Source organism: Callospermophilus lateralis, chromosome 7 (assembly GCF_048772815.1).
Source record: "Callospermophilus lateralis isolate mCalLat2 chromosome 7, mCalLat2.hap1, whole genome shotgun sequence".
Classification (NCBI taxonomy): domain Eukaryota; kingdom Metazoa; phylum Chordata; class Mammalia; order Rodentia; family Sciuridae; genus Callospermophilus; species Callospermophilus lateralis.
In genome coordinates this window covers 112731800-112754914 of record NC_135311.1, presented here as the reverse complement: position 1 = coordinate 112754914, position 23115 = coordinate 112731800, and the positions used below count along the sequence as shown (strand labels likewise).

Sequence of the window (23115 nt, the reverse complement as noted above, 5' to 3'; positions counted from 1 at the left end):
GAAAATTTGTTGTAATGGATCCCCATGACACATCTGGGCCCACCTGCCCTTGAGGAGTCTCAGTTGCTACAGACATTTCTTTATCTCCTTAAATTCATAGCTGTCTCAATCTCCCCCATGGAATGAAAACCTGGCTTTGGCATGGTCTCCTCTATTCTCAATATAGCAGGAGGCATAATGGCTCTGGTGTGCAGGGCACACCCTACCAGACTCCTGGAGGATATGGCTCTTCCCATGACTACCAGGCTCACATTAAGTATCAAGCACCACATAAGAGCACTGGAGACCAATTTGACAACTGGCTATACAGAGAAGTTGTGTAATACAATCCAGAAGTAAATTAGCTCCCTGTGGAGCAAACTTCAACAATAAGCAACAATAAATAGATCCAGCCAATAATTTTTTTGTCCTTCTTCCTCTCTCTGATGGACTCTTCCAAGGTGTGTTGCTTCCACAAAACCTGTTGGGAGACATCCTGGGTGACCAAGCAACAACAGGTGGATTTCCTTGGGAAGATGTGGCCAGCTTGGTAACACAGTACCCTGTATTTGCTTTCTTCCTTTCCATGCCTCACTCCCCCTTTTCCCTTGATCTTGCTGCCCTGAGATCACATAATACCTTAGCATGTAGGTAGTGCCTCAGGTTCTGTGTTTTTGAGAACCTGGTTAAGATAGTTGTATATACAGAAAAAAGATAGGTAGATCTCTATTCCCCAGCATACACCAAACTATTTCTAACTGGAATAAAGGCTTAAATATGAAAAATAATGTTTTAATACAGTTTGAAGACACTATAGAAAAAAATATTCTCTCAAAATTAGGAAGTATTTCTTAAAACAAAAAAAGCATAAACTGTAAAAGAAAAGATTGATAAACTGGGGATGGTGGTGTCCACCTGTAATCCCAGCTACTCAGGAGCCTGAGGCAGGAGGATCAGAAGTTTGAGGCCAGCCTGGGCAACCTAGCGAAATCCTGTCTCAAAATATATCAAAAAGATACCTGTACTCCCATGTTTATTGAATTTCTATTCACAATAGCTAGGATATGGATCCAACCTAGGTGTCCACCGAAAGATGGATGGATAAGGAAAATGTAGCATATAGTCACAATGGAATATTATTTGAAAAATAAAATAATAAATTTTTTTGGAAAGATAATGAAATCTTGACATTTGAAGCAAGATGATGAAACTGGAGGACGTTACATTAAGTGAAACAAACCAGGCACATAAAGATAGATACTATATGTTCTGTTTCATGTGTGGAAGCTACAAAAGCTGATCTCAAAGTAGAAGAAAATAGAATAGTGATTACTAGAGGCTATAAAGGATAGCAGGGAAGGAAAATAGAAGGAGAATAGAGAATAGATACTAAAGTGGGTTAGAAATGGGTAAGGTCTTGTGTTCTGCAGCACAATAGGATAACTGTAGTTATAATGACCCATTACATGTTTGAGAAGAGCGAGAAGAGAGAAACTCAAAACCTTCAAACATAAATACATGATAAGAAGATGGAAATGCTAATTATCCTGATTTGATTAGTATACAGTGTCTGTGTATTTAAATATCACATTGCACCTCGCAAGTCTGTACAATTATTACATTAATTAAAAACGAGGAAAGTTAAATATAAAAACATTTATTCAACCAAAGATGAAATGAATAAAGATGAATTATAAGCGGCAATCTGAAAGGATATTTGTAATTGTCATTTAATTGACAAGGATAGGAATGCAGAATTCATAATAAAATTCCTACAAATTGTGAATATAAGACAAACAATAAATAAATAGGCAAAGGACAGAAATTTTAAAAATTCCTAGAAGAGGCTTTTGGAGAACCAGTAAACAAATAAAAAGAAAATGAACCTCATCATTGATAAGGTAATAAAAGCTCCTGGGATGCTATTCCACACCCATCTAACTAGAAAACAAGTAAAAGAATGATAGTACAAGTGTTGAATCTGGAGCAATGAACTCTCATATTCTGCTGGTGAGTGTGTAAATTGTTATATGTTAGAAGATAATTTGACAGAATACTTGTAAGGGTGAAATGTGTATGCTCTTGACTCAGAAATTCCACTTCTTGTTATATCTTCAGGGCTAGAGAAGCCCTTGCATATAGGCATGTAGAGAGTCATATATATGAATGATTCATCAGGCTGGAGATGTAGCTCAAGGGTAGAATGCATGCTTAGCTTGCTTGAAGCCCTGGGTTCAAATTGCAGTATATCATAAAATAAAAAAGAATGGTCACTGAAGTATTATTTGTAATTAAAAATGAAGACATCTCAGATGTCCAATAAGAGAAGAAATAAACTAAAATTTTAACATCATCACAAAATAGAAGATGATGCAGTGGTTTAAGTGATTTAACTAGTGTCACATATATCAACAAGGATAAATTTCAAACACATAATGGTCAGAGGCAAAAAATAGCAGGTTGCATAATAATACACACTGTGATACAACTCATAGATTACAAATGTGTAGAACAAAGCCATATATTTATTTATGGCACACATATGTACATAAGTATAAAACACACATGGGAAATTTAAACACCAGATTCAAGAGAGTTGTTGTTAGGGATAGAAATGAAATCAGCATGGAGTGTGCAGATTTCTCTCTATTTATAATGTTTACTTCTTTTTGAAAAGTCGGAAGCAAAGTATGCATTCATGTAGGTGAGTATAAGAACAGATGTCTGTTCTCTTTTTCTCTTTGTATGTTTATAACATTTCCTTAATTTTTTTTAACTAAGAGTAATGTTTTGGGAAGGCTCAGTGAAAATTGGATTACTAAAAGAGAGAGAGAGAGAGAGAAAGGGAGAGAGATTGATTAAGTGTGAGCAACATAATTGCAAAACATTGAGTAAATAATATAGTGTCCTACACATAGATTTTCCGAGGTGTATGTAAGTTTTTGCTCCCTTTTAGAGAAAGCCAGTTTGGGAACCATAAAAATCCGAGTGTGTTTTGTTCAAGAAAGAAAATGCAGGATTCCAACTAGTGGACTCATTCTCAAAGAGACGACATTGCCTTTCATCAAAAGGTTGGTGGATGGCTGGATTCAGTGGTGCTGTAATCCCAGCTACTCAGAAGCCTGAGGCAGGATGATTGCAACTTCAAGACCAGTCTTGGCAATTTAAGGAGACCTTATCTCAAAATAAAAAGGGGGAGGGACCAGGGATATAGCTCAGTGGTAAAGCATTCCCACGTTTTATCCCTAGTACTGGAGGGGCGGGGGAAGATTGGTTGATGAAGGTATAGCAGCATGTTTAAAGTTAAAATGAAATATTTAAAATAATTTTAAATCATATTTTATGGTTTCCTGCTTTAACAAAATTATTCCATCTCTGGTCCCAATTACACTGGATAAGAAGGATTCCTCTGTAGTCATTCCAAGATTTCTTAATGCATATTAAAGTCTTCCATGCTATGCACTGAACTAGGTGCAGATGGTTCTCTGAAGGACTGAATAAACCAAAGAGGTGGTAATGCAAGCATCAGGGGCAAAGTGAAAAAATAGCAAATTAGCAAATTCAACAAAACATTGACAGGGGATAGAACACAGATTTCTTCTACTGGAGGGTGTAGGAGGAAGGGAGAAATAAGGTTGGAAGACAGGGTATGCTTAAGATTGAAGAAAGAGGTACCTGAATTTAATCACAATTTTATCATAATACTGGCTCCCTCGGGTTTGGGAGAGAAACCCTCCTGTTGAGTAGGTTCATGTTCTCTGGGATTAGCAAATATTTGAAACTGGCTATTTCTCACTTGGGGCATGTTTCTGAGTTCTGCAGAAACCTCCACAGGAACAATTCTATTGTCTCTCACATAGTGTAGGTGATACCATTTCCTTTTCATTGGCTGTTTCCAAGTAGCCTCTATTGTTGGATGGTTCAATTTCATTGGATCATTCTGTTTGAAGTCACATGGCTTTTCCAGGAAGTCTCCTTGGGCAAAATTTAAAAGGGTTCAAGGCAGCTCTCTTTCCAAAGAAAGTATCCACCTCTGGTCTTAATGCAGCATAAAGTTACAGAAAAGCACTGTGAACTATTGAACCAGGTATTATTTGGTATTTCCCATTTCTATTTTTTTCTATTAATATCACTAAGCTTCTGTTTATTTCCTTTGTTGTTACTAGTATGTACTGACAGACACATAAAAGGGGATACTGATGTTAAATGCAATTAATGGGAAACACTTTTGAAATTTATAACATTCCATTCACCCATGTAACTTTTTTTCCATTGGGAAAAAGTCCATAATTGTTTAATTTTAAGTCTAATCCATTAGGTGTTCCTTATGGCACACTTAGCTTGAGTATTTCTAACCATCTATTTACCGGGCTGATGAGCTACCAACCAGAAGGTAAAGTCTTAGGACAAAGAATAGGTTTTGAGAGCCAGCATGAACCTATGCCCCTGGAAAAAGTCTCTAACCTTTCAACTTTAAAGATCATTTGGATATAGTAGGAAACTAACTACGTAAACTATGTAACCTACATGTTCTAAATTGCTACTGGGGAAAATATCACTAGAATAAATTAGGAAAATTGTGGATTCTTTTTTTCCCCAAAATATCCAAAAGCAACATAAGTTTTTTAGAAGGGTCATTGAATAATGTTGTTATTATTATCTCATCATTATCTGATTTTGGGTAAAGGAGAAATGATGTGTGAGACTGTCAAAATGTTTAGTTTCAGAATGTCCTATGTGGTATAAAGGGAACAGATTAGGGCATGATTTATCAGCAGATGGCACTTTGGTTTTAGGGTGTGTTTTCAGGAAGGTAGAATGATGACCCCCACCTTCCAAAGAAGATGTCCACATAATAATCCCCAGAATCTATGCATATTTTACCTTACTTGCAAAAGGGTCATTGCAGTGTGATTAGATTAAATATTTTTAGATAGGGGTATTATTCTGGCTAATCTGAGTGGTTTAATGTAAAATTAGGCTCCTGGAATGATGGAAGAGGACAGCAGAAGAGAGAAAGGAGCTGTGACTACAAAAGCAGAGGTCAGAAGGATGCATTGCTGGAAGAAGACCCTGATCCAAGGAATGTGACTCAGGGCCTTTAGAAGTTGAAAAAGACAAGGAATGTGATCTCCCTGGATCCCCCCACTCCCATCTTCCAGAAGGAGTGCAGTCCTGCCAGCATTTCACTGTAGCCCCGTAAGACCCATTTCCAAATGACTGACCTCCAGAACTGTAAGATAGATTTGTGTTGTTTCAAGCCGCACAGTGGTAATTTTTTGCAGCAGCAAATGAACTTTAGTACATGTTATAGCAACAACAGAAAATAGATACAAGGGGAATGTAGCTCAGTTGGAAGAGTGCTCGCCTCCCATGCACAAGGCCCTGGGTTAGATCCCCAGCACCACAAAAATAAATAAATAAAATAAAGAAAAGAAATGGATACAAGTTTTAAAACTTATTTGGTTAATTAGGCAAAACATTTAAATTAATTAAAACTATCAAGATAACCAAAAACAAGGTAGATTTGTGAGAAATGTCACACCTGAGAAATCTTACATGGCAAGTATATATGTGGCATCCTGATGGGATCCTGGAACACACAAAAAAATACATTTAATATAAACAAATAAATATCAATAAAATATGGACTTTAATAATAGCAAAGAACTAATATTAATATTGATTCCTTAATTATAACACTTGATCTTCACTAAAGTAAGGTGTTGACAGGGGAAATTGGATGAGAGGTATACAGGAACCTCTATACTATCATTGCAAAATATAAATTTTTCTGAAATCTAAAACTGTTCTAAAATATGAAGCTGAAAACAAAATGAATCCTGATTTCTGATGTAACATGCATCGGGAATTTGACCAATAATAGGCAAGTTCTTAATTTTCTATCAGTTGGCATGTTGAATTCCATAATCTTTGATGGCATCCTGAGATCTCACTCTACTCTTTGTTTTTTTTTAGGAAAAAAATCCCTACAAATACAAATCTAGCAGCATCCAAATAATTATTCTATCATGTTACTATCACCACACTCTTGCCAGCCACAGTCATCCCAAAGGAAGAAGTTACCCTGGGTCTCACAGTTGGAAGACTGTGAGACCAAGATGAGCACATTATTTCCCCTTATCTATTGTACCTCCAATGGACAGTCTTTGCCTAGTTTTAGGGGTGCTTAATTTGTTTCCTTCCAAGGGGTGGGTTAGAAAGGATTGAATGTGCTATTTCACTGGGGAAATTTTAGGTCTTCCTGTGTTCATAGAGAAAAAGGTCTAGGCTATGTTAATAAGGTAGGGTAGCTGCATGAGGCAATGCTTCCTCTCCTGTTCAAATGCTCCTTCCATTGGGCAGAGTCATGTTTTTGCATAATACTGGGAAAATAAAATAACCTTATCTGATTATCGAGTTTGGAGAGAGTTGCAGGGCCTAAGAAGAGCAGAATCCCTTCCTATCTCCTTCCTTGTAGAAGTGGGTCTGCCCAGCACAGTCTCTCTGCTCTGATACCCCATGTTGTGTGCTTTATAAGTATACTTTCTGGATAGAGGAGTTCCACAGAAATTCAGTGTTTTCCCCTGAGCAGGTAATAAGTCCATCCAACTCTGAGGTTCAGCATTAAGACAAAAAAATTGACTTTCACATCTAAGTCACCTTCTGTAATGGAAATAACTATGTTATTTTTGCCTCCCTTTTGACAGCTCTTACTTGGATTATCAAGTGGTTCCTAACTTAGATGGAAAAAAGAAGTTTGTCAATTGTCCTAGAAGGCTTAAGTTTTGGGGTAATTTTCTCTAGGAATGTCAAAGTGATGGTATATTGAGCTCAAACGAAAGCAAAAGATTGCAGCAATATGCTTTGACTCTCAGACTCTTTTTTTTTTTTTAAAGAGAGAGTGGGGGAGAGAGAGAGAGAGAAAATTTTTTAATATTTATTTTTTAGTTCTCGGTGGACACAACATCTTTGTTTGAACGTGGTACTGAGGATCGAACCTGGGCCGCACGCATGCCAGGCGAGCGCACTACCACTTGAGCCACATCCCCAGCCCAACTCTCAGACTCTTGTATTGAGACATAAGAATATGTAGATAGTGACTCTTGGGAAATGGTAATGTTCAGAAAGATTTCATAAGTTTCTGATGGCTTGTCCGCAATCTCTGGTGATATGACTTACACTGAGCCTTAAGCCAGGGCCCCTACTGTGTTCTTTGTTTTCTTCTCTTTCTCTTTCTCCTTCTCCTTCTTCTTTTTCGATATGAGTGTATTGTGGTACTGGGGATTGGACCCAGGACCTTACACACACTAGGCAAATGCTCCATGAGTGAACTATATTACCTCCCTTTTTATTTTATTTTATTATTATTATTATTTAATATTTTTAGTTGTAGATGGACACAATACCTTTATTTTATTTTTTATGTGGTGCTGAGGATTGAGCCCAGTGCCTCACACGTGCTAGGCAAGCACTCTATCACTGAGCTACAACCCCAGCCCAGCTACCACCCCAGCTCTTTTTATTTTATTTTGAAATAGGGTCTTGCTAAGTTGCCCAGGCAGGCCTCAAATTTGCAATCCTTCTGCCTCAACCTCTTGAGGCTTCTCCTATTCTTATAGACAACTAAGATGGCATCAGGGATCTAAGCTGTACCATGGACAAAGTGTAGATCATATCTTGAGAACATAAACAACACCATAGGTCAAGCAAGAGCAGGAGATAGCCAGTAACCTTTGGCCCACGTTTTGATACCATTGCTTAACGTGGAAGCAATTTAGAAACGTAGGTTACATAGTTCATGTAGTGGATTTCCTACTGTAGTTCAGTAAGACTAAACCAGACTTTAGTCCCTGTGTGTGCCTTCATGAGGAGTCCTAATGATCAAACAGCTTTAGTAACTATTCATACTTACATAACTTTATGCACTAGTTTCTGTCAGAGCATCTGAGAAGCTCATGGGCCTTTCTCCAAATAGACCACTGAGAGGAAGTCCAGGAAAGAAAGTTAGCACAAGCAGTAGCCTGAGTTCAGAGTGGGTCAATAGTGGTCCAGCTAAATGATATCAGGGTCAGGCGGCAGTCCAAAGGAATCACAAAGCAAGGGTCCACACAGAGTGCAAGCAACAGTCAATGCAAAACATCAAGAGTAGAACTCTGCAGAAGCATGAGTGAAGACTAGAGTGTTTGGTACTAACATATGAATTATTTACCCAGGACTCTCAGGCATTAGAAAGGAGATTATAATGCATATATCCTGTTTTTGTCTGCCCAGATGCACAGGCTACACATTATACCACCCTCACTTCTCAGTTCCAGTTGCCAGCCAATCAAGGTGCTCTTGGCCATAGTGACTGGTCCAGGGGTAGGTATGTGACTTGAGGTGGGCTAATCAAAAAGTCCTTCCTGGGGGCTGGAGATATAGCCTAGTGGTGATGTGCTTATCTAGCATGTATGAGGCCTTTTGATATCCAGCACTGAAAAAAAAATTTCTTTTTAGAAAAAAAAAAACATTTGAATGGGCCATCTTTCCTGCCACATGAAGAAAGGTAGCTCCTTTGAGGAAAATTGTATCAATGAAGAACAGGGTGGGGAATTAAAAGAGTAAGAAAGATCAATTTGGAAAATGTCTTTTTGTCCTCATCTACTCATGACTGACAAGTGCCCCCAATCCTTCCAAGAATTGTAAGCCAGTACATTCCCTTTTTTGCTTATGTCAATTTAAATTGGATTTCTGTCATATAAATGAATGACTTTTAACCAATATAGATAAGGAAATCTGAAAGAATTCTGGACACTTGAGCTACACAGGTGGGACCTATCAGCAACTGTTATGTAACTTTTTGGAATTGAGAATCTTTGCAAACTGCCAGTACATACTCAATTCATCAAAACCTCTAATCTTTGGGTATTGCTAAGGTCTTTAAATGATCTGACTAAATTTCAGACTTTTAAAAGTTAAAGTGGTCTCTTGTCTCTGACCCATAGCTTTGATATACAAAGAGACAGATTATGCAGCTCCCAAATCATCACTTGACTTGGGAATTCAGCCTCCCTGAACAATTGCTAAAGTTACAACAAACAGAGATAGCAATTAGGGTCCCAAGGTGAGACAGAACTCCAAGCAGATGGTACCTTATGGCTAACATGCAAAATTTGGTAGAAAGATTGGAGAAAATAGTGGGCCAACTGGAAGCAGTATTCCATACTTCTGACATTTACTCAATCATGCTAGATAACTAAGAAATTCTGTATTAGGACAGTCATCTTTAGGATATAGGTATTAGAACAGTCATCTTTCAAAAGGAGCAACTCCTGCGTGGAAGCATTTGATTCTGCATGCTTGTCCTGAGACAGAGTGCTTGAAGATGAGTACCTGAAGATCAGTAAAAAGATCTCCAGCACCACAAAACAAAAAGAAGAAAAGGAAAAGGCAAAAAGGCAAGTGAATGGGGTCATTTTCCCTTCCACGTTGAGGAAGGTAGAGATTAGAGAAGACATGCAAAAATGTGCAGAGATGTCCATATGAGTTTGAAGTTGGATAAAGTTGTTCTCTTGTTACAGCATCAGTGCCAGCAGCCAACAACCAATAAGCTTTCTGATTAGTCAGCAATCATCTCATAGCAGATCCAAGAAGTAGTAACCTTTCAGAGAAGAACTGAGGCAGCAGATTGTTCAATTACCTGTCAGTTAGCAAAAGCATCTAAGGCTTGGTTTTATTAGTTATGGCTTCCAAGCCTGGCTCCGATGTGAAAGAAATGAATGATGCCACCATGTTCTGTTTAAACCAAGTCCTCAAGAAACTCAAAGACCTGAATAAGAAGTATTTGAACTGGGTCTACGCTTATTTAAGTATATGGACAGCAGGCTTACATCAAGGATTTTCACATCACTGGACAGGCCTGGAGCAAAATGGGGCCTGTGGCAAAAGTGTGAAATGGATTTCCCACTAGACGCTTTATTGGTTAAGGTCCCTTCCTGCCCTCTCTGCCACCAGGCTTAATTCCCATCAGTTCAAGCTCCAGTGACTCTACTTCTCACTCAGCACTGTTAGTGCAGGTTGGTCAAGGGTAGAATATCACATATGCCCTGAAATGTGTATCTGATCATAAAAAGACTCACAAGAACCCTGCCCTGAGGCCCAGAGTGACCCAGTAAGAAGAGGCCCCAAACCATTTTCTGCATCCAATCTTTAAACCAGCTACAAAGAAAAGCCAGCTCCAGTTGAACTGGAGGGTAAAATGGAGAGAGTGCAAAATTAGGAGAATATTTCCAACCTGGTGATTGACAACATAGAACTGAAATAGGTGGCTTACATATATACATGTCAGCATGACAGTGCAAATTAAGGGCAAAATTTTCTCAATCATGCTAGATAACTAAGAAATTCTGTCTGGTATTAAATCATGTGGTGGACATTTAGAAATGATAGTAAGGATATCAAAGTTCAAATAATAAAACAGATGGCCGCCATGTTTACCTAAACAAGAATTCCTGGATTGTGAGATAATGATAAATCTTCTGAAAGGAATGTACTCATTCCTACACAAGTTGGTGACTTTATGAACTGACAGGTTCCCAGTCCCTGTGCACTTCAAAACCCTATGGAACGGGCAGAAATTGGTCACCACAGTGACAAATCATTGGATAAATGAAGCGCCAGTGGGTTCTTTGCCCTCTCTCTTTATACCATGGAATAATCTGTTATCAAAAAGGTTCTTTTCTACATTTTCTCTAACTTTCTGTTCTTAATTGCTTTTCTATTCTACAAAGCCCAGCCACCTGCCTTCACTGAAATATACCTCAAGCTGAGATTTGGGGTGGGATAGCAGGTCAGTTGATCTTCTGCAGGAAGGTATAGCTTCTCCATATCACGCAATCACACTGCCAGTCCATTCTTAAGAAACTTCAAACCTGAACAGGTCCATTTTAGCTTTCAGATTTTGGGGGGTTATTCTACCAATACACAGTCCTTTGGGAAGAATTAAAAATTCCCAGGAATTGATAGATCAGACTGTGATCTTTTCCTAACAATGAGCACGAAGGTAGCAGAAGCTGGTGTGATTAACCAAACTAATTTTTCACTGTACACAAGTGAGGCATGGGTTGCATTGTACCAACAGCTGAGGCCTGGCCACCTAGCATTCCAAGCAAAATTTGTTTCCTGTAAGCATTCTTTGATTCTGCATTCCATCCTGGGTCTGCCTCAATCATGAGACATTGGTTCTCCAGTCCCAGCCACAGCAGCAGTACAATGGGTCTCATACCCTTTCTTTCTCTGGGATCCCTGCCCAGCACCTTCAAAGCCAGGCATACACCCAAAATTGCAGCAATTCTGGAAGCTGAGACAGGAAGATCAGAAGTTTGAGTTTAGCCTGGGAATCTGAAAGAGACCCTGTCTCAAAATTTTTAAAGGGCTGGGATATCACTCAGAAGTATAATGTTCCTTGTTTCATTCATTCCACAGCACTGGAGAAAATAAACAAACAAACAAATAGGGAAAGAAAAGGAAACGCATCAGGTCATTCCAAGGAATGGGGCCCTCCTCCTCCTCCCCTGCTAGGTGCCTGTCATCCACCTTGGTTTGCTGCCTCCTTTCGCCTGTCATGCTCAACAGTTTAGGGCTCCTGTTCAGATCCCTGAGCAGAGGACTAAAACTTCCAGTGCAGGCTGGTTTGGGGTCTTGATTTATGTAAGAATCTTGCACAGCATTGCTAATGTAAATTTCAATGTTCCCCTTCTGAGACACACTTACCAAAATATGCAAGTTTTTTTTTTTTTGTGGGAGGAGAGATTTTCTCATGACTTTTACTCATTTCCTGAGACCTATGGAAAAAACCTTTATGTGCTTAAAATTATACAGAAAATAGAATAAATTTAATACCAAAAGATTAAGAAGAAGAAGAGAGAAATTCATTTCTAAGATTTTACTAGTAAAAACCTTTTGCAAAATAAAGAATATTTGCAGTATGAATAACTTTCTTAACATACAGGTCTGCATACCCGAACATCCATATTTTAAGCACATGTATATGAATAATATAAACTCATATATTCCTATCCATCCAAAGAAATCTATACAAATTGCATTTTGGACCAGTGATACACTTCAAAGCTGAGAATCTATTGCCATCATGGACCAGCTACCTTCTAACAGAAAGTACTGACAGTGTTTATCAGTCTTAAAATAGACGTATTCATCAGGTCAGGCATGATAGTCTTAGCAATGATGAGTACAAAATGTCTAGAGCCTATTAGGAGTTGATCTGGGAGGAAGCAACCCAGCTAAAGGGTCCTTTATCAATGTCTAGAAACAAGGTGTAAGCCAGCACTGGTTTGCAGCAAATTTCACTACCAGGGAGATCTGTAGTAGGTGAAGCACAGCAGCAGGAGCTTCTAAGATCAAAGACTGTATTTGGCAGCATGCTGTTGAGTAGTTGACCCCTAGGATGCAACAAAAACAAGGTTTACTCACCTCCGTGGAGCCAATCCATAGGAACTAGCAAGTGGATCAGGATTCGAGACAAGCAATGGTATTGGGCTAGTACTTCCATCCAAATGTGAAGAAGAAGACCCAGTAACAGAGCTTGACCATTGCCAAGGAAAACTGTAACTCAGCAGGAAAGTGCTCAGATGATAGTGTGACTTATTTCACCCACTGATGGGCACAAGGAATTTAGCTCAAATTAGGTACTCAACTGGGAATCTGAAAGAGACCCCCTCTCAAAATTTTTAAAGGGCTGGGGATTCAACTTAGTAGTAGAATGTTCCTGGGTTCATTCAAATGTGGATACAAATGTGGATACAAATGAGACTAAGACATTACATAATTGCTTTCAAAGAGATTACATAGCGATAGAGCAGAGCCATCAAGTGCTATCAAACTTGTACAGGTAGTGGGGGGAATTTGATAAAGGCCAAAAGAGAGGAATGGGTAGTGTGATGTAAACACAAAGGTAAACATACTGAGGTTTGGGAAGATTTACTGGGGAAGATATTACTTGAACTGCTCCTAATAGGCAAAGAAAGGTAAGAAAGATTTAGCATGAGTGGTCATGCGGTGAAACACAACAAAGCATGTTTGGGGTATTTCAAGTAATTGAATATTCCTAGAATGAAAACCCAAGTTCCCATAAGGTCTCTTATCCCATACTAAGAAGTCCATTCCACTGGCCATAGTAGATATTGTGGAAACTACTCATCATCCCATCACCATTTCTTCTCTTCCTTTTTTGTAACATAAGCCCTTCTAACCTGCACTATCTTTTAGCTCGACCAGTTACCTTCTAACAGAAAGTACTGACAGTTATCTTTCCAGTTAAGGAATACATTATCCAGCCTTCCTTGCAGTAGATGTGACTGTGTGTTGCAATTTTTGGCCAGTGGAATGTGAATGGAAGTTAGGAATGTAATTTTCATGTTACATCATTAAAAGAAAATCATTTGCTCTCTACTTTTTCTTTCCCTTCTTTCTCTTTCCAGGAATCTGGAACACAGGTGTGACCAAATGAGCCAGTATTAACCATGCAAACAATAACTGTATCTTGGAGTAGATGGCATATAAAATAAAAAGAATCTGGGTCTCTGGGGTGAACAAATGGAGCAAAGACACTTCTACACCCCAGGCATACACCCTACTGGACTATTCTGTGAGAGATAAATAGACTTCTTGTTAAGTCAGTGTCTTTGTTGGGGAGTGAGATTTCTGTAATTTTGTTATCCTGTATCCTAATATGGGTAGGGAGGAAAAGATAGTGTTGTAGCTTCCAATATCATTCCTGACTTGGTCAGACAGAGCTACAGAACTAGGAAAGGTTGGGACAACAGCTGTCTTGTCTTTAATAATTAGAGTTGAGTGAGGCTAATGTTGGCAGATACCAAAATAAGCAATTGTGCAGCCTTGTCTCAAGAGACAAGAGAAGCCCCTTGAAAACTGTAAACTTCGACCTGGTTCTAGGAGACAAGTTCTTCCAGAACATAATCCCAGCCAGCAACTCCTGAATGTCTTCCTTCCATTCCACCCTGGAAAACTATGTGCATTGCCATCTTCAAAAGCTGATTCCAACAAGCCTTCCTAGGAGGACTTCATTGACTAAGCCCACATAGTCATTTTGTGTTCACCATGTTTGCAAAAAGGAAAATTCATTTATAATACCCTTTCGTTTCCTGAAAAGGATGGACTTGGAAGACCTATTTTGCTGAATACAGTGATTTGTCTAAGGTGCAATTTTGGAATTAGGAGTCAGGAGGAATAGTGAGGAATTTCCAGGGGACTCTAGTTTGGGAAGTCAACACAGCAAGACTAGAGACGTGGTAGGGACTAGAGGGGATGGAAGTGAAAAAAGACCTCTAGTAGCAAAATCAGGGAGAGAATACTCTGGAAAAATGCTTATAGGAAGATTTCCATGTGAACTGTTGTTAGATGATATGTATTGTGTCTTCCTTTTGATAAGTTCTGTTTTGTTGACTAAGTCCCTGGTATAAGAGGGAGGTGAGCTTGAATAAAAGGATCAGAGAAAAGCTGACATCTGGATTACATATAGCATTTGAAGACAGAAGAAATGACAAAAAGGAAAGCCAAGTCACTGTTAGTGTTAATGACTTCTCTTCTAGCTGGGTGCATTGACACATGCCTGTAATTCCAGCAACTCAGGAGGTTGAGGCAGGAGGATTACAAGTTTGAGGCCAGCCTGGGCATCTTAGTGAGATCCCATCTCATACTAAAAAGAGCTGGGGATACAGCTTAGTGGTAAAAGCACCACTATATGTAATCTCCTGTACAGGCAAAATTAAAAAAAAAAAGAGACTTCTTTTCTACAATTTTATAAAATTTCCTTTTTTAAAATTGTATTATGCTTTCCATGTATTCTAGTATATTTGAAACTACTATTGATAACCATTTCTCTAATTTACTGAGGTCAATTGAACTTTGATCTTCTATGTATATGGCAAATCCACCTGCTTGGGGTCATTTGTAATATTTATGAAGACTCAATTTTGTTCTACTCTAGTACTGGGTAGGGCTGGTGTTTTGTAATCTGTACCAATGTAAACCTGATCTGTAGCTACTCCAGCTCCTTAGATGTGATGAATTAGCTCAGGAAAGAAAAATCCTTTCTCTTTTTGAGTCAGTAATAAAATGGTTTTGGCCCTAAAAAAAAAAAAAAAAAAAAAAAAAGTCTAACTACCCTTTAGTGCCAATATATAGTCAGAAGTGAGAGGGGAAAATAGCTCTATAATCTCCAATTACAAAAACCTAATATAGTCAGCTATCCATATTGGTGGCTCTGGATCCATGGCAACCAACTATGAATTTAAAATATTTGGGAAACTTTTTGTCTTGATTGAACATCTTATAGACTTTTTCCTGTAATTATTCCCTAAACAATATAGAATAACAACTATTCAGTTAGCATTTTTATTGTATTAGGTATTATAAGTAATCTAGAAATGATTTAAAGTATACAGGAAAATGTGCATAGGTTATATGTACTATCGCATTGTATATGAGAGACTTTAGCATCTGTGGCTTTTGGGTGGTTGTGAACCAATTCCTCATGGATACCAAGGGATCTATGAAATCACAATGACATCTCTTAAATGATAATCAGAATTGTTATCAACAGGTACTTGAGTACCTACCACATATAGAAACAGTATGCATGAAGGATTGGCCCCTGTCCCTGAGCATTAGTGTTGATGCAGAGGCACATAGACAATGAGTACATATTTGTTTGGCAGGGACTTTTCCACTCATTTTTTCCAAATAATCAAGAAAGAACAAAAGTGAGAATGTGGCAACATAGCAAGGGCTCACTGCCCAACACTCTTAGAAGCCAATAAATACAATGGTGCAGTTTATTAAGTAGTCAACCCATAAGGAGCCCAGGAGCTAGGGAAAAAAGAGTTCAAATCTACCTCCCTATTAGTTGGTTTTGGGGGAATTCATAGGAAGGGAAAGAGGGAAGAAATTGCATGTTGATTGGATGATGATGGGAAAGACATGGGGTCCTTTTGTTCAGGCATAGATGGTCATCATGCCTTTTCATAGGTCACATGTTTCTTTTCATGAGGAATTATCATGTTCTGCATGGGAGATTTTGAGTCCACACCATCAAAGCTGGACGGGTTCTCTTCTTCTGCCCATATCCATTGTTGAAAAGCGACCTTCAAACCACCCTTGAGTAGATTCTGGAGGTTTTTCCTATGTCCAGGTGTGTCCAGACCTTAGCCAATTTCAATAAGAAGGAATTCTCATCTCTGCCATGTCCTCTTATTGGCTACCTTCAGTAGGGAGAAGAAGGGAGTGACTGTGTGTGTGTGTGTGTGTGTGTGTGTGTGTGTATGTGTGTGTGTGGGTATGTGTGTATGTGTGTATGTGTGTGTGGGTATGTGTATGCATGGGGGTCTCACACATGGTAGGTAAGTCTTCTATCACTGAGCTATATAACCTGAGCCCAGAGTTATTAACCTGATTGGTCAGAGACCAGGTAAAAAGGGAGGAAATCTCCTTTTCCATACTCACACAATACTTCTAATACCAAATGTGTGAATCTCTTCATCACCAAGAGAAGGGTCATGAAAGGAAGGTGGACCCCCAACTCAGACCATGAGGGTCCTTGATGTATGAAGGAATTTAAGGACAGGTCAAAGTGAGACACAGATTGAATGTATTGAGAGAAAGAAAGAAATACACACTCTGAGTGATGTCGCGGGGTGAGGCTGCTGGAGAGGAATGTGCTAGCTGTATCGTAGCTAGGCATACTTATACATGTCAGATCAGTCATACAGGGACATGATCTAAGTGAGTATTTGTCATTCTCCTTTGTGTTGGTAACCGGGCATGTGGACTATTACCGTGATTTCGGGATGTGGGTCATTTACTGACACATTGACCATTATCAGGGATTTTTGGGGGTGGGGTTCATGTCTTCCTTGTTTTCGATGCATTATGCTTTGTGAATTTAAACAGTACCACATTGGTGTACCTGTGGATAAGGTCTAATAATTAAATAGTACTGTTTGTGATCAAGATCACAAGCTTTTCACTGGCCTTTTAATCCATATGAAAGTGGACTTTAAATCAGGACTTTAAATCACGGCTACTCTCATGATGTCTCTCACGTCTCCTTTCTACCTATTCCTATGTATTCTATCTTACCTCACTTCTACAACATGCAATTATCCCTTTGTATGTATGTGTGTGTGTGTGTGTGTTTCAATGGGGGCGGACATCATCAGGGTATCCTACAATGAAATCCAATTCTGACACATTTTTACTTGGAGTTAGAATCAGATCCCACAAGTTAAGGGCTCAGTCCTATGAGATTGTCTCTATTTCAGGTGCCAATCGCAAATGTGGGCCTCCTATACTTTCTATTTGCTGGCTATAAATTGGATATTCCCATGACATCCTCTAGAGGTTCAATAATTTGCAAGAATAGATCACAAAACTCAGGGAAATAGCCAGGCACAGTGGCACATGCCTGTATTCCAAGCAACTCAGGAGGCTGAGGCAGGAGAATAACAAGTTCAAAGTCAGCCTGGGCATCTTACTGAGACCCTAATCTCAAAATAAAATAAAAAATAAATCAGAGAAATACTTGACTTACATTTTCTAATTTTAATAAGGGATCCAATTCAGAAACAAGCAAATGGTAAAAAATACATAGGGCAAGGTATGGGGTGAAGGGACATAAAACGTCTATGCCCTCTCCAGGAGAACCACCCTCCCAGTACCTTGTATTCAGCCAGAAGCTCTCTGAATGCTGCTTACTAGGATTTTTATGAAGGCTTCATTCAATACACATGATTGATTATCACTGGCCATTGGTAATCAACTCAACTTTCAGCCCTTTCCCTTCTCCAGAGGTGATGGCGAGGCTGAAAGTTCTGACTCTGTAATCACATGATTTGTTCCTCTTACAATCAGCCCCCTATGGGGGCTTTCCAAAAGTCACCTCATTAACATAAACACGGGTGTGATTGAAAGAAGCTTGTAATAAATAACAAAATATGTTCCCTTCAGCTGTTCAGGAGTGAAGACAAAGCCAAATATAACCAAAGATGCTTCTATCACTTAGGAAATTACAAGTTTTTGGAGATATAGCTAAGAGCTGTGAACAAAGACTAAAATATATATATCTTGTTATATCACAATGTTGTACCAGGACATTAACTAGTCCACATTTTATTAGTGGTTGTGGTTGATTTGTATTAAAAGGTCATTTCCCATATCCTGCTGTGTAGATCCAGCCCAGTCTCCATTTGACAGACACTTAAATGAGCAAAGCAGGTGTCTGAGGTGGAAGGATCACTTTGAACCCAGGAGCTTGAGACTAGCCTGGGCAAAATAGTGAGGCCCCTATCTCCAAAACAAATCAAAACGTGGTCTGCTTTGTACATCTGGTCATCTTCTTCTCACTACAGGCATGCCCAAGTGTACAGGCCCCAAAATTTGCTGGGGAGAAGGGGAGCAGGGAATTAGTTTTGGCAGGAGTCTGCTTTAGAGGTTTCTGGGTGCTAACTGAGCTTGAGTAAAATGATTTTTTTGGTTCCCATTCCGATTTCTTTTTTGTGCATAGTTCCCTTGGGAATCCTAAGGAAAGGAAAGATGATTAGAAGAACAGGATTTGGCTATTTCCGATCTTTGATTGCAGCTAATTCTATTGTTGGTTGCAATTTCTTGCAAATTTTTGCTGCCCTTTTCAGTGAAAGATAATATTTCTTTATCCCATAGGTATTGGGTTTGGCCAGGTATACCTATTCTGGTGAAGAAAATGTAAGCATATTTAACATGTATAAGTTCCAGGCCAAATTATTAAGAGTCAGTATGTAGTTCACCATGATTGTTTTTCTTCTTCCATGAGATACTAACATTGTTCCAGTTATAGATTGCTCTATCAGCCTGGGTTCCGGCATGAAGACAACCAGAGGATAGTTAATCTGTCTTGCAGTGGACATATAAGATATTTTGAGAAATAAAATTTTGTTATTATAAGCCACGGTGGGATCACTTGTTACCATAGCTAAACCTAGCTTATCCTAACTGATACACTTACCATATTGCTATCTGCAACAAACACCATTGTTTGTCTTCCCAACCAATGTCTGTTCTCCCAAGATAACTCCAGTTTTGCCCAGGTATCATCCACCTCTTCATGGCCATGTGCTTGGGGAGGGAAATATAATTCCTAGCCACAGGGGGCCAATCCTAGTTAACTTAAGTCATTTATGATAGTTTCTTACTCTTTGCTAGTGTGAAGCTGAAGTTCTTTAAAGAAACCATGTCGATTTAAAAGATTATATAGACACTTTGACCTAGTAGAGCAGAACATTGTGACTGCAAAGAAATGGAATGATGCAGGGTAAGAGCCAATGTGCTATCTTTGACCTTTAGAAAAATAGTCATTTGCTGTTTTTTTAAAATATTTTTTAGTTGTTGATAGAAATTTATTTATTTATTTATTTATATGTGGTGCTGAGAATTGAACCCAGTGTCTCACACATGCTAGGCAAGTGCTCTCCACTGAGCTACAACTCCAGCCCATCATTTGCTTTTAACCTTTGTGTCTGACCTAAAATCCCATGACTATTAGGTAAACCTGTAGGAATGAATTGTTAAGATTAGCAAGCCTCTAACCTCCATCAATCTTAAAGCTAAGAATTCTATAACAGCTGAAACCTATACAAAAAGATTTCCCTACTTTTATGTAGTCCACCTACCTAATACCTCCACCAATGTATTTGTTAAATGTATTGCTTTATTACCCTCTTTGTTCTGTAACTATAAAAATTCATGTAACCTATGACAGAACACATCATTCAGGGCACCTTTAAAAATATGGGTCTTCAATAATACTATTGAACTGTTAAATGAACTAACCTTAGAACTGACCTATCCCAAGTTTTCTTCTACTTGAGAGAATATATTTTCCTTATTGCTTAAAACAGTTTAATCTGGAATAAAGGGGAAAATAACAAATTTAACTTTACGGACATTGAGGTGAGACAGAATGCTATTGGTATCCTTTTATTTTGCTGAAGCTCAGCAAAATAAATTTAAATTTGAATTTGAAAGTAATCAATGGAGCAATATTACATAAAATAACATGTGTTAGTCTGTTTTGCATTATCACAGCAAAATACCAGAGACAATCAACTTATAAGGAGAAAAGGTTTGTTTGGGCTCATGATTTTAGAGGTTTCAGTCCCTGGTTGGTAAGTTCATGTTTGGGGGCCTATGGTGATGTAGTACATCAGTGTGGAAGCATGAGGCAGAGGAAGCTGCTCAACTCATAGCAACCAGGAAGCAAAGAAAAAGAGGAAATGGCTGGAGTCTCAATAACCCACCTAACTTCCTTCCACGAGGTCCCACCTATTAGAGGTTCCACCACCTCCTGATAGTATGACTGGCCATGACCAAGCCCTTAACACATGGGCTTTTGGGGGACACTTTTCCAAACCATAGCATGATCTATCTTAAAAAATAATCCTATGCCTGGAGAAGCTACCTCTATGCTTGAGGAATTTTGGTGATATAACAAAACATGACACCCATACAAAAATAGTCATTTCCTCACTGGGTATGCTACCAGTCTACATCCTTACATATGACCAGTCCTAGAAAGGGGGATCACAGAGGTGGTAGCAACTGCCTGGTGAGGAGCATAGGTAAGTGAGGTAGAGTTTGCAATATCTGTATCCTTAGATATGCTCTCCTCTAGCCTGGGTTTTGTGGACCTTGGTAGCTATTGCCCATGACTTAAACATTCTTCTCTAGTGTAAATGGATTTAAAATAGGTAATAAGCAACCCTCCAATTTACTGACTCTTATACATCTTTTAGTAGTAAACTATTGTTCCAGCAAACTATGGTTTTGATCATCAAATAGTCATCATTGTATAAAAGGTGTGTAGGAACTCTGAAGAAGAGACATCTACAAACTCACTTCAAACACTGTTGGTTGCAGGCAGGATTTGCAACTAGTTAGGACCAGGGTGATGTTTAAAGATGACTCAGTTGAATTGTCTAGAAAAGAGACAGGGAATGAGACAAGGAATAGAGACAATAGAGATGGAATGTTGAAGGTGAAGAGCCAAAATTATCTTGGGCTATCTTCATCTCTTTTATAGCCATTTCTTTCAACCTCTATATCTGACCTAACATCCTTGTGACTATTAGGCAACTCTTGGAATGAATGTATCACGAAGCTTAGCAGACCTCCAACCTCTATCAACCCTAAAGCTCGGAAAGCTATAAGAGAGCATCTGAAACCTATAGAAAAGATTCCCATACTTTGCAGTAAACCACCTACCTAGTGCCCCCACCAATGTACTTATTCAAAGTATTATGACTTTCTTTGTTCTGTGACTATGAAAGTTCATTCACATCTTCCTCAGTGGAATAGGCCATTCAGGAACTTGAAATCATGTTCTGGGCCACAGCCATTCTTATTTAGCTCAAAACAAATAATTTTTTCCTTTAGAGCAAAACTGCTATTTTACATCAACAGGTATGATTTAATGCTAGTAGTTGAGTTGGGGAAACTAGGCAAGGCCTAGTCAGGTTCTTCTTGATTCTCTGTGTAGCCTTCCTTCCTTCTGGGTATGTGGCAGGATCCTTTCTGGAATGAGGCTCATATGACCTACTATTAGACAAGGTAGATCAGAAAATTTCTTTATGGCCCTTTTCTCCATGGAGGAAGAAGGTCAGAGTAATATTTCTAGGTTTGGTAGCTGGCTTTGGGGAAGCAGGGTTCTAGTTTCTGTGACCCCACTTTGAATTCTAGTTTCTATGGCCTGACTAGGGGGAGAAAGAACATGAGAAAGGTAGGAAACGGTCTGAAAAAGACTTGCTTCTGAGGGCTGTTTTCCTTCAGTTCAGTACTTAGTATGACAAAGCACCATATTTTGGGGTATTATTTTCTGAGGCCCAACAAAATCCTGTGGGTGATCTGTAGAAGTCCTGCAGGAAGCCCCCCAGGGAATAGGAAATATACACTATGGAACATCAAGCAAGTGGCCAATGCAGACGACAGAGCCGCTAGTGTCCAAGTGGATCTGTGATTGGAAAGCAGTTTTGAAAGTTATTAATCCTTATTGGCATTCCATTACTGTTACTCACTTTCAGAAAATATATTCAGGGACTGGAGTGGAGGTGGTGTATTTGGCAACACAAAAGGATTTATTCCTTAGTTTGGTTAAAAAGGAATTAATTTTTAAAACTCCATCATACAGAACTTTTGCAAAAGCACATTTTCATGGGCAAATGCATAAACCTGCATAATATTTACAGTGAATCCTATGCCTTCCCTAAGACATCCCATTTCTTGTTGTCCTTGTCACTGCTAGTCCTACCTTGAAACTATGAAACTAAATTTGTACTCTTACTTCTCTAAGCTCCCCCCACCCCACCCCCCAAAAAAAAGAAAGAAAAAAGAAAAGACATTTTAATGAGCTGAAGAGAAAATGAAAATTTCAAAGATGGCTAACTTCAGTCCTACAGTTATTTAGAAAGAAAAAGCTCATTTCAAACACTGTTGTTTGCAGGCAGGATTTGCAACTGGCTAGGACCAGGGCGATGTTTAAAGATGACTCAGTTGAATTGTCTAGAAAAGAGACAGGGAGTGAAAGAGGGAATAGAGACAAGCAAGTGGTCCTTCTAAATAAAAGGTGTCTTAGATCTATTTTTTATGACATTGAGGTTGTGGAGGCCCAGAGCTGGTGCAAACTAGAAGGGAGTGTTCTGTGTAGGAAATCTGAGAGCCTGACAAATGCACCTCAAATTATCTGAACCGGAGGTTGCTAAAACTCAACTCCCACCCACACCCACCACTGGCTTCCGAAGGCCAGAATTTGGGAAGAGAAATCTCTCTTCTAAGGGTAGGGTCCAATGGGGGGGCCTAGCTGTGTGACCTTCGCCAGGCCCCGGAATCTCCTTTGGGAAATCCCCGAGGCCCTGCCCGGGGCTCTGCGGACAGTCCTCGGTGTCCCGGCCCAAGCGCTCGGGATCGCCTTTGGGGAGGATCTGCTACCCACTGCGCACCGCAAGCTCATCCTCTCAGACATCCTCTTCGCTTCATTGGGCGCCGCCCGGGCCCCTCCCGCTCTGTCCGCCCAACCGGTGCCAGCAGCGC

The 23115-nt window shown here is 39.2% G+C and overlaps 1 pseudogene; it reads left to right on the top strand.

The window, feature by feature from the left end:
• The first annotated feature begins 9116 nt into the window (after window positions 1-9116).
• On the top strand, window positions 9117-13481 carry LOC143404498 (adenylyl cyclase-associated protein 1-like; annotated as a pseudogene).
• Window positions 13482-23115: the final 9634 nt, after the last annotated feature.